Source organism: Palaemon carinicauda, chromosome 20 (assembly GCF_036898095.1).
Source record: "Palaemon carinicauda isolate YSFRI2023 chromosome 20, ASM3689809v2, whole genome shotgun sequence".
Taxonomy (NCBI): domain Eukaryota; kingdom Metazoa; phylum Arthropoda; class Malacostraca; order Decapoda; family Palaemonidae; genus Palaemon; species Palaemon carinicauda.
Window position 1 is genome coordinate 2,462,804 of NC_090744.1, and position 12,500 is coordinate 2,475,303.

Here is a 12,500-nt window from a genome sequence, read left to right on the forward strand (position 1 = left end):
GTCTCTCTCTCTCTCTCTCTCTCTCACCTCTCTCTCCTCTCTCTCTCTCTCTCTCTCTCTCTCTTTATGTTAATTGTTCTTAATAAATCCTTACTATATCAGGAACATTAGTATGAATAACTATTTAGAGTGCAAACTTTACAGTATTTTAGAAAATTGCATCGTGATATTATCCTAGGACAATTTTTTTTCTCTTTCTCTCTCTCTCTCTCTGACATATCAACGTTCCCTAACAAAGACTCATAAACCTCCAGGCTCTCTCTCTATCTCTCTCTCTCTCCTCTCTCTCTCTCTCATCTCTCTCTCTCTCTCTCTCTCTCTCTCTCTCTCTCTCTGACATATCAACGTTCCCTAACAAGTACTCATAAACCTCCAGTCTCTCTCTCTCTCTCTCTCTCCTCTCCTCTCTCTCTCATCTCTCTCTCTCTCTCTCTCTCTCTGACATATCAACGTTCCCTAACAAGTACTCATAAACCTCCAGTCTCTCTCTCTCTCTCTCTCTCTCTCTCTCTCTCTCTCTCTTTCCGTCAGTCACTTACACACAAACATACACACATATCCAAAAAAACACATATACACACACATTAAAGGCATAAACAAACAAACAATATCTAGAAAACTCACAAAGTAATTAACTCTTTCTCAAGTTAAACAATCAAAATAACACATTATTAGAAAGAAGTGAAAAAGTCTTTCTCTGCTTGTACTCGAGTGAAGTCAGGCCACTGGAAATGGAGCAGCCATGGACCCTCTCATTATTTTGCCTTGTCACCAACACATCAGTAGTGACAGATACTTCATTCACTCTTCGTTGGGTCTTGTTTGCGATCGCGTGTACCTTGAGAGGAAATATTTCTATCGAAGGAATTAAGTCTCGCGTTTTTGGTGTGTTAAGGAGAGCAGTATATATTTGCTTACACACACACAAACACACACTCACAACACACATACATACATACATACATACATACATACATATATATATATATAATATATATATATATATATATATATATATAGTATGTATAGTATGTATAGTGTAAGGTATATGAGTAAAATTGACGGAAAGCCCATAACATTGTGTTACTGCTTTACGTAATAGGTAAGAACTTACTGAGTTTGTCAATCTTCTTCTTTGTATATATATATATATATATATATATATATATATATATATATATATATATATATATATATATATATATATATATTTATTATAATATATATTTATATATATATATGTATATATATGTATATATACATTTTATATATATATATATATATATATATATATATATGTATATATATTTATATATATATATATATATATATATATATATATATATATGTATATATATATACATATATATATATATATATATATATATATATATATATATATATATATATATATATTTATATGTATATATATATATGCACTTAAATCTTTGTACCAAGGTTCATATTTGTTTTAATTTCCGATATGCAAAAAAACAGTAGCTTCCAATTAACTTAATTAAGTAATGAAAAATTTGAATACAGTCCTTCAAAATCATGCTTCTATACATCATAGCATAATCATACTTTTATTAAAATAAACAATTCTAAATGAATAGAAAACATCATTCAAACCCATCTTGACTATAAACAGTGTTCATCAGATCATTATTTTCGTCTCTCTCGTGATGAGTCAGTGTCAAATCCAGTACTCATAATTGGAGGATTTTCTTCCATATCCTTCCATATCCTCTCTCTCTCTCTCTCTCTCTCTCTCTCTCTCTCTCTCTCTCTGTTGAAACTTCCAGATAGTCTATACTGCACTGTTAGGGCACCAGCCACCTGTTGAGATACTATCGCTAGAGAGTTATGGGGTCCTTTTACTGGCCAGGTAGTACGACATTGGATCCTTCTCTCTGGTTACGGTTCATTTTCCCTTTGCCTACATATACACCAAATAGTCTGGCCTATTCTTTACTTATTCTCCTCTGTCCTCATACACCTGACAACACTGAGATTAACCAACAATTCTTCTTCAGCCAAGGGGCTGTCTATAGGAGTGTAATTGTTCAGTGGCTACTTTCCTTTTGGGAAGGGAAAGAAGAGACACTTTAGCTATGGTCAGCAGCTCTTCTAGGAGAAGGACACTCCAAAATCAAACCATTGTTCTCTAGCCTTGGGTATTGCCATTGCCTCTGTACCATGGTCTTCCACTGTCTTGGATTAGAGTTCTCTTTGCTTGAGGGTACACTTCGGCCCACTATTCTATCGTATTTCTCGTTTATTTTTTTTGAAGTTTTTATAGTTTATATGGGAAATATTTATTTAACTGTTGTTACTGTTCTTGAAATCTTATAATTTTTCTTGTTTCCTTTCCTGTGTGCTAATTTCCCTAGCGTAGCTCCTGGGCTTATAGCATCCTGCTTGTCCAACTTGGCTGATACACGCAGGCACTTACAGATAATGCATGAAACCTTATTTGTGGTTTAATCGGAATAAAACAGGCGTTATTCCCTTCGTATTCCAAAATACAATCCTTAAATTTCATGCCACAGAGCAATGAATATCCTGAATTGGAAACTTTCACATGCTATAAATCTCCTCAATTGTGCTAAAGGAAACAGCAAATGATGCTGCATGGATTACTTTCCTCATCGCCAGGGTTATGATTCAAGCCCACGTAGGTTCCTTGCAGTCTATCTCATGTATTAAAGAGGCAGTATGTTACCGCAGGGGTAATACCTGTTCGAGGTAACATCATGCACCCATGATTTTAAGAGATGTTAAGGAATGCGGATACATAGAAACTAATATGCATTTGGTATATTTCTGTCCTTTGGTTAAGAATTTGTTGTCCTGGGTATTCGAATTGCTTAGAAAATGTTGTAAATGGAAAACTAATAAAAAGTTAAGGATTATAAAACTAGAGTTTGAAGCTTACTCAAAAAGGGATGAAACTGCAGCAATGGTAATAATAGCAGATTTTATTTCAAGTATCTGGATGGCAGGACAATTGGGAATAAGTGCTGACCAGCAAATTACTAAGTGTATAAAGAATAAACTGTTGAATACATTTAATGTAAATATTATTGGTTATAAGAATCATCTTAAAAATATTTTCACAGTCAGTATGTTTCTAACTTAAAATTATATTTAGAAAAATAATAGAAATAAATATTTTTTATATTACAATAGATATTATAATTTATATACAAAAATGTAAAATATAATGTGTAAGGGAAAGTTTCTTGATAAAAGAAAGAAAAAAATGTAAGTCAATAAAATGTAATTGTATTTTCATAATAAAAGAAAACAAATAAGGTAATTTAGAAGTTATTTAGACTCGATTAGTTGCTATAGTTATTTTCACAAGTACAGCTAGGAATATATAATTACATCACCAGCTTATTTGAAAATATTGTTGCAAAACTATTAACACTATTTTCTAAATTTACAGCTTTCCCATTGATAAACTTTAACTTGGCAAACAATTCCTATGATTGTTTAAACTGAACACGTATCAAAACATGGATATGTATTTTCTCCTTTTGGTTAACTTTTCAATGTAACCTTTTACTATTCTATTATATGGAAACCTAATGTAGGTTTTCGCATCAGTCATTGTATATAGATATATTTTCGAAACTGAAGTTGATACTTCCTCTGCACCAATTAAAGTCACATACGTTATTCAAATGATTATCATAGACAGCAACGTCTTGCAAACCGATTAATATTTTCTCATGGTGGAGATGAGTTGATTTCAAGTTTAAGTCCAGATTCCTGAATCCAACGGGAAAATGTAATGGAATTAAGAGGCACTTATATATCTTTTGATGACTCATTAGTAAATGCCAGGAGAATTTATTATAAAAGAATTTTTAGTCTATATATATTTCCAAGGTTGACTTTCATATAATATAGAAAGATACAAAGATTTATATATATGTATATATGTATACACACACAACCGCACACACACTTACATACACATAGGAAAAATTATCTTACAATGCCCTGGCAACTAATTGTAAAAAGAAAATTGGATATATGATTTTTGTGAATTAAAGAATAATTTATATGAATTGCAGATATTTTTTGAAAACCCACCAGAAGTGTATGGATAATTAAATCACATATTTCGTTCGATATTTTTATCTTTACTTTTGATCTACTGGAACAATTATTATGATTATTGTGTTAGCTTATATAGTCTTGTATAATAAAGATTATAAAACCTACGAGTTATATATATTTAATTCTAAAAAATCATTCGTAAGAGTTTTATTCCAGTGAATTTGTAACTAGTATTTCATGAACATAATAAAAAGATTAAAAAAGTATTTCATGAACAGGCGTTTAGCTCTTTCAGGCAATTGAAAGAGCCAATAACCTTTTTTCATAGTTTTCCAGTAGAACGTGTTCTTATTGGTTGCAGCGATGACAAGTCCCAAAGGGCGTGTTGCTATTGGCTAGAGCGTTAACATGTCCCAAAGGGCGTGCTCCCATTGGCTAATTGAAATCGCGTGAAACTTACGTAGTAGTTCTCAGAGAGCGGAATTTTCCATTATTTTATTCCCCCAAAACGCCTCCCTGATGCCATCCATTGGTACCTGTAAGAACGAATGACATGCCTGTATATTAATAGAATAAGACAGTTTTGTCCACACTCCACTACACAATTTCTACATGTATAAAATTAAAATAAAACATTTACTTGCATTATAGCGCACCGTGCTGGTTGACGCCAGGTTTATTTTTCTAATATATCATACAAAAAGCATTGATAACATTACTCAATTCTTATGAATCATACAAAGTAAAATTTACGGAAAATTACATGTCTGAAAATGTACAGTAAACTCATTCAAGTTAACATCGAAATACCATAGATAAAAAACAATCTTAATATTGAAAAACTATGGAAAACTGTATCCGTGGCAATAATGCGGAGTAAACCCAATTAGAGTGGCGGAACCTCACTCTTGTTTTTATATGTAAAATAATATACTAGTAACAAATAGTTGCATAAACAATAAAAAATTAAGAAGGACTTCTGGCTAGCGTGCGATAGAAGTGACCCACTTCTTAAGTATCCCCTCAAACATCAACTAAGCTTTACCCCATACCTATATCTCATTGGTCGTAGAATACACAACCGAAATTAGGTAACAAGACACTTGACGATGCTTACATGCCGTTTGGACAATTATTTTCGCTATACTTTCGTAACACAATTTCTATATGTATAAAATTGAAATAAAACATTTACTTACATTATAGCGCACCGTGCTGGTTGAACCTAGACAACACCAAAGAAAGGGAGAGAAGGGAATGAAGTGGATTACAACAACAATTGCTTTGACACACTTAACCTTTATTCTATGGAATCTTTGACGTAGACATTTTTGCTTGTAACCAACTTCTAACGCCCGTGCCTTTGGAAAAATCTCTTATTTACACATGTTTGCGGCGGCAGTTGCCCCTCCTGACCTTAGTGAATGAAGACCAACATTTAAATTGGGAGCTACCGATTTTAACAAAGTAACAATGTTCTGTTTTGCTGCAGTATAACAGTTTCTTATTTTTTCTGATTAATTTCGAAATAATTTTACATCTAAAAGAGGGCTTGAAAATAAAATTATCAGAAGACAAATCAATCTTGGCCTCTTCTGTACAACTTAAAAACATTGAATATGGACATGCACTTGTGACACCTTAAGCTATCAAAACTTCATGTCATTCTCTGTATTGATCATTCTTACACTTCTCTGTACTAATTCTTAAATAATTCTTTTCAACAATTAAATCTTTACATTTCAATGAACTTATTCGTCAAATCTCAAAAAAACTGCAAATCCTATCAAAAGCATAGCCAAGTTTCTCAATACAAGAACACCCTTACTATCTGAATACAAATCGCACAGATTTTGTAACATATGACTACCAATGGGATCCTTCCTTCGCACCGATCTACCAGTTAATCGCTTCGCAGATTCTTGCAAAGATGTTACTAAAGAATTTTGTGTAGGATTTGAGTAACCACAGATTTCGTGCATCCACTTTATAGAATAAACAGCAGAGTTTACTGAAGAATACGAAGCACCAGAATCCAATAAATGTGTGATGTATAAAGCAAAGTGTACTGGCTGTGCTGGAATTTCGCTTCTCTCGTGACCATTTATAAACACCTTCCATCGTTGAAAACAGTTTGTAAGTCTTGTTGATACTGTCACTCTTCGGCGATAGGAGATAACCGCACTTGTGACCACTGAGGTCTCCCAATCTGCTGCTCAATGAAACTACTATCGATGACTGCTTTTTTGACGTGTAAATGCACTCCTACTCCTGGAAAACACATTAACCGAAATAAAATATCTGCAAATCTCAAACTAAAATTTTTTTTTCTTAAAATTTTATCCTCAACACCAACATCTTTAAATGCAATGGAAAATTAGCAAAAACTGATTCTTACTCTTGCCGTACGTAATCAACCTTTTGTTTGGTAATTGTTCACAACGTCTAACAAAATATTTAAAACATTTTCCTTCTAATACCATGGGCCAATAAGGAGAGGATTTCCACTCCAGAATAACCAAAGTACCCGAAGCCTTTTCTGCCACCATTTTGTTAATAACCTTGGGTATAAGACTAGGTGGAAGAACTAACCAGTTATTTTCTCCAGACCAAATTTCAGTGAAAGCATCAATTGCCTCCGTACCAGGGCACCAATATTTCGAGTTAAACCTCCTGCACTTTTTATTGTAATGAGTGGCGAACCTGTCTACGGTACGAGTACCCCACATTTTTTCGTAGCACTGAAAAACATCATCATGAACTGACCAATCATTCATGTCCGTTAAACGACTCGAGAAATCTGCTCTTCTGTTCTCGTTCCTGGGCTTCCATGCATTGAAGACATGAACTGTGTTCTCTGTGCATGTTTCGAATATTTGGCTTGCAATAGCTTGTAAAGAGGACTTTTTGCTCCCCACTTGCATAATTTTTGAAACATTTATGTTATCCGAAAATACTTTTAAACTTTGATTTTCAATTATGTTAATTTTGCTTTTCATGACCCTGTTAACGGCCTCCAGCTCCCTCCATGTTAAACTTTGCGCAGATTCATCTGCTGTCCAGTTTCCTACCACACTTCCCAAGAAAAATTTTTCGTGACTGTCATCACCAAAACTTTCAAAATAACCACCAAAGCCTAAATCTGAGGCGTCACAAAAAAGCAATAAGTTGCATACATCCGATGCACGTACCAAATCAATGGAACGTCCTTTAACATTAAAAACCGAAACATTCCTGCACCAGAAATCTATCTCTCCTATAGCGCCTATTGATATTTTAACTTTAGTGTTCCAACTAGCTCTACTCTATATGCAATAATATAGGTATCTTGTTTTCATTCTGACAATATCTCCAAACACAAACTTCATGGAAATTATTCGACCAACCACTCTGGCCAATAGTTTTACGTGAAAAAAAAATAGTTTCCTTGAATTTTGGAATGAATGGCATCTAAACAAGATCTGAAACGAAGTAATCTGTCATTACCGATACGAACTATGCCTTCAGTAGTGTTCCACTCAAAACCTAACCAAGTACAATTTTGGGAGGGAAACCAATTACACTTCTGCAAACAACACACCCAAATCTTGAAAAAGTTTTTTGATTAAGTTACTGGCCTCCGATGCCCTTTCAAAATTACAGTCTGCTGCTATGCCATCGTCTGAAAATAATATAATCTTCATTCCCTTAGATCTTAAATATTTAATGGGTTCTCTAAGAACTTTCGTAAAGATGTAGCTCGCTGTAGAAATGCCGAAAGGTAATACATTAAAAAATCAGAAATTTTTCCCTTTTCCTCCCATGAGAAACCGAGATATTGCCTGTGTTTTTCATATATTTTTATGTGATAAGCTGACTTCAGATCAAAAGAAAGAATGAAAACCCCGACCTTTAAAATTTCTTTTGCAGTACAAGCATCCTCGTATCGAAACAAATTTGTGCAAATGAGGATAAAAATATCTGCAATCAAGAACCAGTCTTGGCTTGCCATTTCTATTCTTGGCCACCGTCAAAGGATTTATTACTTTAGGTTTATCAAATACCTGGGACACACCTCTTTCTATTAAATTCTTTAACTCGCTTGACAAAATCTGATTCATCCCTAGCTGACCTATTTTTTCTAGATTCAACAAAAATAGGATCCGATTTAAATGGAATTTTGTACCCAACCTTAATGACATCTTAAGACACTCTTGGCCGACCCGATATTTTCCCACTCTTTGTTTTGTGCGCTTAGGCGACCGACGGGAGATTAGACCCCAAAATACCTATTTTCTTGTACAAAATTTGAAGCACAAGATACACTAGTTAAATTTTTACTTATCTTTCTCTCTTCTTACAATCGCGGCTCCTATGTCCCTTCGCACCACAGTCGAAACACCTGCCAGGTTTTCCACCAATTGAAGACTTCTCCTCCACCTCTAGCCGTGTAGCGGCCGTCGGCTTCCTCTGATAAGGATCAAATCGCTGACGTTTCCTTGCGCTGAAAACCTTCCTTTCGGCCCTCCTCGCGCTGAAAACCTTCCTTTCGGCCCTCAGATGTGCTCTATACATCATCTTCTCGTCGTCGGAATCGTCTACTATGGGGTTTGCCTGATACTCTTGAACGACCTTCCATCCAAGTTGAGATGAATCAGCTAACTATGACTTTCTGACGATCTTTAATTAGCTCGATACCTTCAACGATGCAGCTATTCACAGACTACTCCGTCGATGCCTCCACAATTTAAATGTTCATTGGCTTCTTTCAATTTGGCGAGCACGCACGCCTCATGTTTATATTGGTTCTCGTTTCCTTTTCTTGGAAAAACTTAATGCTCGTTCAAGTTTCCTTCGATCTTGCTAAATTGAGACGCAGATATCTTTTGGATATTTTGTTGGAAAGCAGATAATCGACTTTCCATCATATCCTGCAAGTAGCTTAATAACTCTGATTGCTGTTGTGAAAACACTCTATCAACTTCTTCTGAAACAGTGATCTGTAACTGCCTGGCGTCCACGATTAAGAATGACTTGTTCTGGCTAGCGTGCGCTTGAAAGTTACCCACTTCATAAGTACCCCCTCAAACATCAACTAAGCTTTACCCCCATACCTATATCTCATTGGTCGTAGAATACACAACAACCGAAATTAGGTAACAAGACACTTAACGATGCTTACATGCCGTTTGGACAATTATTTTTCGCTATACTTTCGTAACGCGAAAAAAATTTATTATCCGCTATTGTAATAAAAATATTTTGTATATATACTTATGAGAACATTCAAATGAACGCACTACTTCTAAATAAACCCAGAATTCGAAAATGTGATTTTGGAACATTAGATATTTAACATATTTTGACATTAGAATGTAGTCACATCAAAGCCGTAGAATACTTTGATATTACATTTCTAAGATGTAAATCGTGGAAAAAACATTGGTGTTTATCCGTATTTTTTGTTGAAAACTTTAAACTAATAAAAAATTTTCCATTTGATTTCGTGATGATATAAACAATGTATTAATATGTTAGGACGTTATCAATAATGTTTCGCTTATTAATGAATATTTTGCTATCAACACGCCTGGACTTATCTAGGAATTATTAATTCTGGTAACTAGAATATTATGGTAAAATCATGCTCTCTCTCTCTCTCTCTCTCTCTCTCTCTCTCTCTCTCTCTCTCTCTCTCTCTCTCTCTCTCTCTCTCTCTCTCTCAAAAGACATAATATAAAATATTACAAGTATGAAAAGTTCTTCCTCGCTCATCCTAGACGCTGTAAAATCTCTTATCTAAAATCTTTCAACCAACATTAAAGGCTATGAAATCCACAGAGGTTTCCGGATAAGAGACAGAAATTTATGCCAGAGGAAGTATACGTCGATACTCAGGAGATTTTATACAAACTGATTTTGTTATTCCGTCCAGCAAATTAAATATGGAGGTTCAATGTCAATATATCTGAGATATTCCGCATTTTATTTGTGTATCCATATTGAAGAGTAACTGCGGGAGTTCATGTTTAATTAAACTTTGCCTTAGACTCCCTTCAAAAATTGAAGTTGTATATCTAAAACTATGCACACACGCATACACCCCCCACACACATACACACATATATTTATATTATGTATGTTTATGTATATATATATATATATATATATATATATATTATATATACATATAAAAATTTATATATATATATATATATATATATATATATATATATATATATATATATATATTATATATACATATAAATACACACACACATATATATATATATATATATATATATATATATATATATATATATATATAAATTTTATATATATATATATATATATATATATATATATATATATATATATATATGAATTTATAAACAATATATATATATATATATATATGTGTGTGTGTATCATATATATATATATATATATATATATATATATATATATATATATATATATATATATATATATATATATATATATATACACATATTACATAGATAGATAGATATATTAGATAAATAAATGAATAAATTGAGATTTAGATAGAAAGTCCTGTTGTCAGTATCCTATGTAAATTTGAAAAGTTGTTCTCAACACGTTTTTAAATAGAATCGTGCACATGAATAGTTCAAAAGACTTTAGATAATTCTCTGAGCTCGGGAATCAAGAGGTTAAATTATATGTTTTTTTTTTTTTTTTTTTAATACACAATCGAGTTTTTTGTTAAATTTAAATGAATAGGAAGTTTCAGGGAAAGATATAACTAGAATTGTCTTTCACGTTCCAATAATAAATGATACCTGGAATATTAAAGAGAGAGAGAGAGAGGAGAGAGAGAGAGAGAGAGAGAGAGAGAGAGAGAGAGAGAGAGAGAGAGAGAGAGAGAGAAAGTTGCTGACGATATTACGGAAATAATATATAAAACAGGGCAGAATCAAGGGATAAAATGTCCTCTTTAAGGAGTTGTATTTGGACAAAAAGTACATTTTAGAGATTCGAGATTGATTGATTGAACTGAAGTTTTCTGGCATCCTGACATCGAAGGTCATTGAAGCCGAAAGAGATTTCGAAAACATGAGGTCTGCTTATGAGATAAAATTTATATAAAGAATTTATCTGTATCTGGAAAACAGTTTGTTTTCAAAACCTATCCTCATATGCACAAATAACATCAAACAGTAAAAGGGTCTAAAACAATATTTTCATGACCACAAGACTTAAGTTTTTTTTTTTTTTTTTTTCAATTTGATATCAATTTGATACCAATATCTAGAAAATATTCATAAACTCCCACATACTCAAAATTGAAAATATATCAAGGGATATTATTATTATTAATATTATCATTATTATTATTATTATCATTATTATTATTATTATTATTATTAGCTAAGATACAACCCTAGTTGAAAAAACAAGATGCTACAAGACCAGGGGCTACAATAGGAAAAAATAGCCCGGGGAGGAAAGGAAATAATGAAATAAATAAACGATAAAGTAACTAATGAACAATTATAATATAATATTTAAAAAACAGTAACAATGTCAAAACAAATATTTCATATATAAACTATAAAAAAACTTATTTCACCCAGTTCAACACAAAAACATTTGTTGCAAGGCGTTTTTTTTAATTTTAACTCTGATCTGATTACCACAAGTATTTTACAGTAGCTATATATCTAATTGTAATACGAAATAGGAATATATAATACTTAATAGCATATTTTATTACTCATTGGCATGATATAGCCAAGTAAAAGACATTAATTTTTCAATTAAATATTTCATAAGCTCATCAAAAGTGTATGGATGAAATAAATCAGACCTTTTGCTCGATATTTTCATTTTGACCTTTGAACAACCGGAAAATTATGATGAATATCGTTTTGTCTACATTATTTTGCATAATTAAGACGATTATGAAACCTTTTATATTTATATATATTCTATTCTACGAAATAATAATAAAAAACTTTATTCCATTCAATCTATAATAGGCATTTCCTGAACTATGTTTTGGCTCTTTTAAGTCATTAAAAGAGCAAACCATCATTTCTACTAGTTTGCCAGTAGATCGTGTTCCTATTGGCTGAGGCAATGACAAGAACCAAAGGGCGTGTTCCTATTGGCTGAAGTGTTGACAAGTCCCAAACGGCGTGCTCCCATTGGTTGAAACAATCACGTGATATTTACTATTCTTTTCTTGATGAGTGGAATTTTCCATTATTTTATTCCTCAAAAAAGCCTCCCTCATGAAATCTATTGGTAACTAAGTAAACTACTCAAATGCCAATTTATTGATCTGAAAAAAAAACTTAGATTTTTTGTTTGGTATTGTAATAAAAACATTTTGTTTTTATAATTTATGCCAAGGACATTAAAACGAATAGAATATTAAAAAATAATAAGGTTTAAATAAA

The 12,500-nt window shown here is 32.5% G+C and overlaps 1 long non-coding RNA gene across 1 annotated transcript; it reads right to left on the minus strand.

The window, feature by feature from the left end:
* Positions 1-4,136: 4,136 nt before the first annotated feature.
* On the minus strand, positions 4,137-9,091 carry LOC137660132 (uncharacterized). The gene is made up of 2 exons (XR_011047611.1): positions 6,189-9,091; positions 4,137-4,610 (listed from the first exon to the last, which is right to left on the minus strand). It is a non-coding gene; the product is annotated as an uncharacterized lncRNA (long non-coding RNA).
* Positions 9,092-12,500: the final 3,409 nt, after the last annotated feature.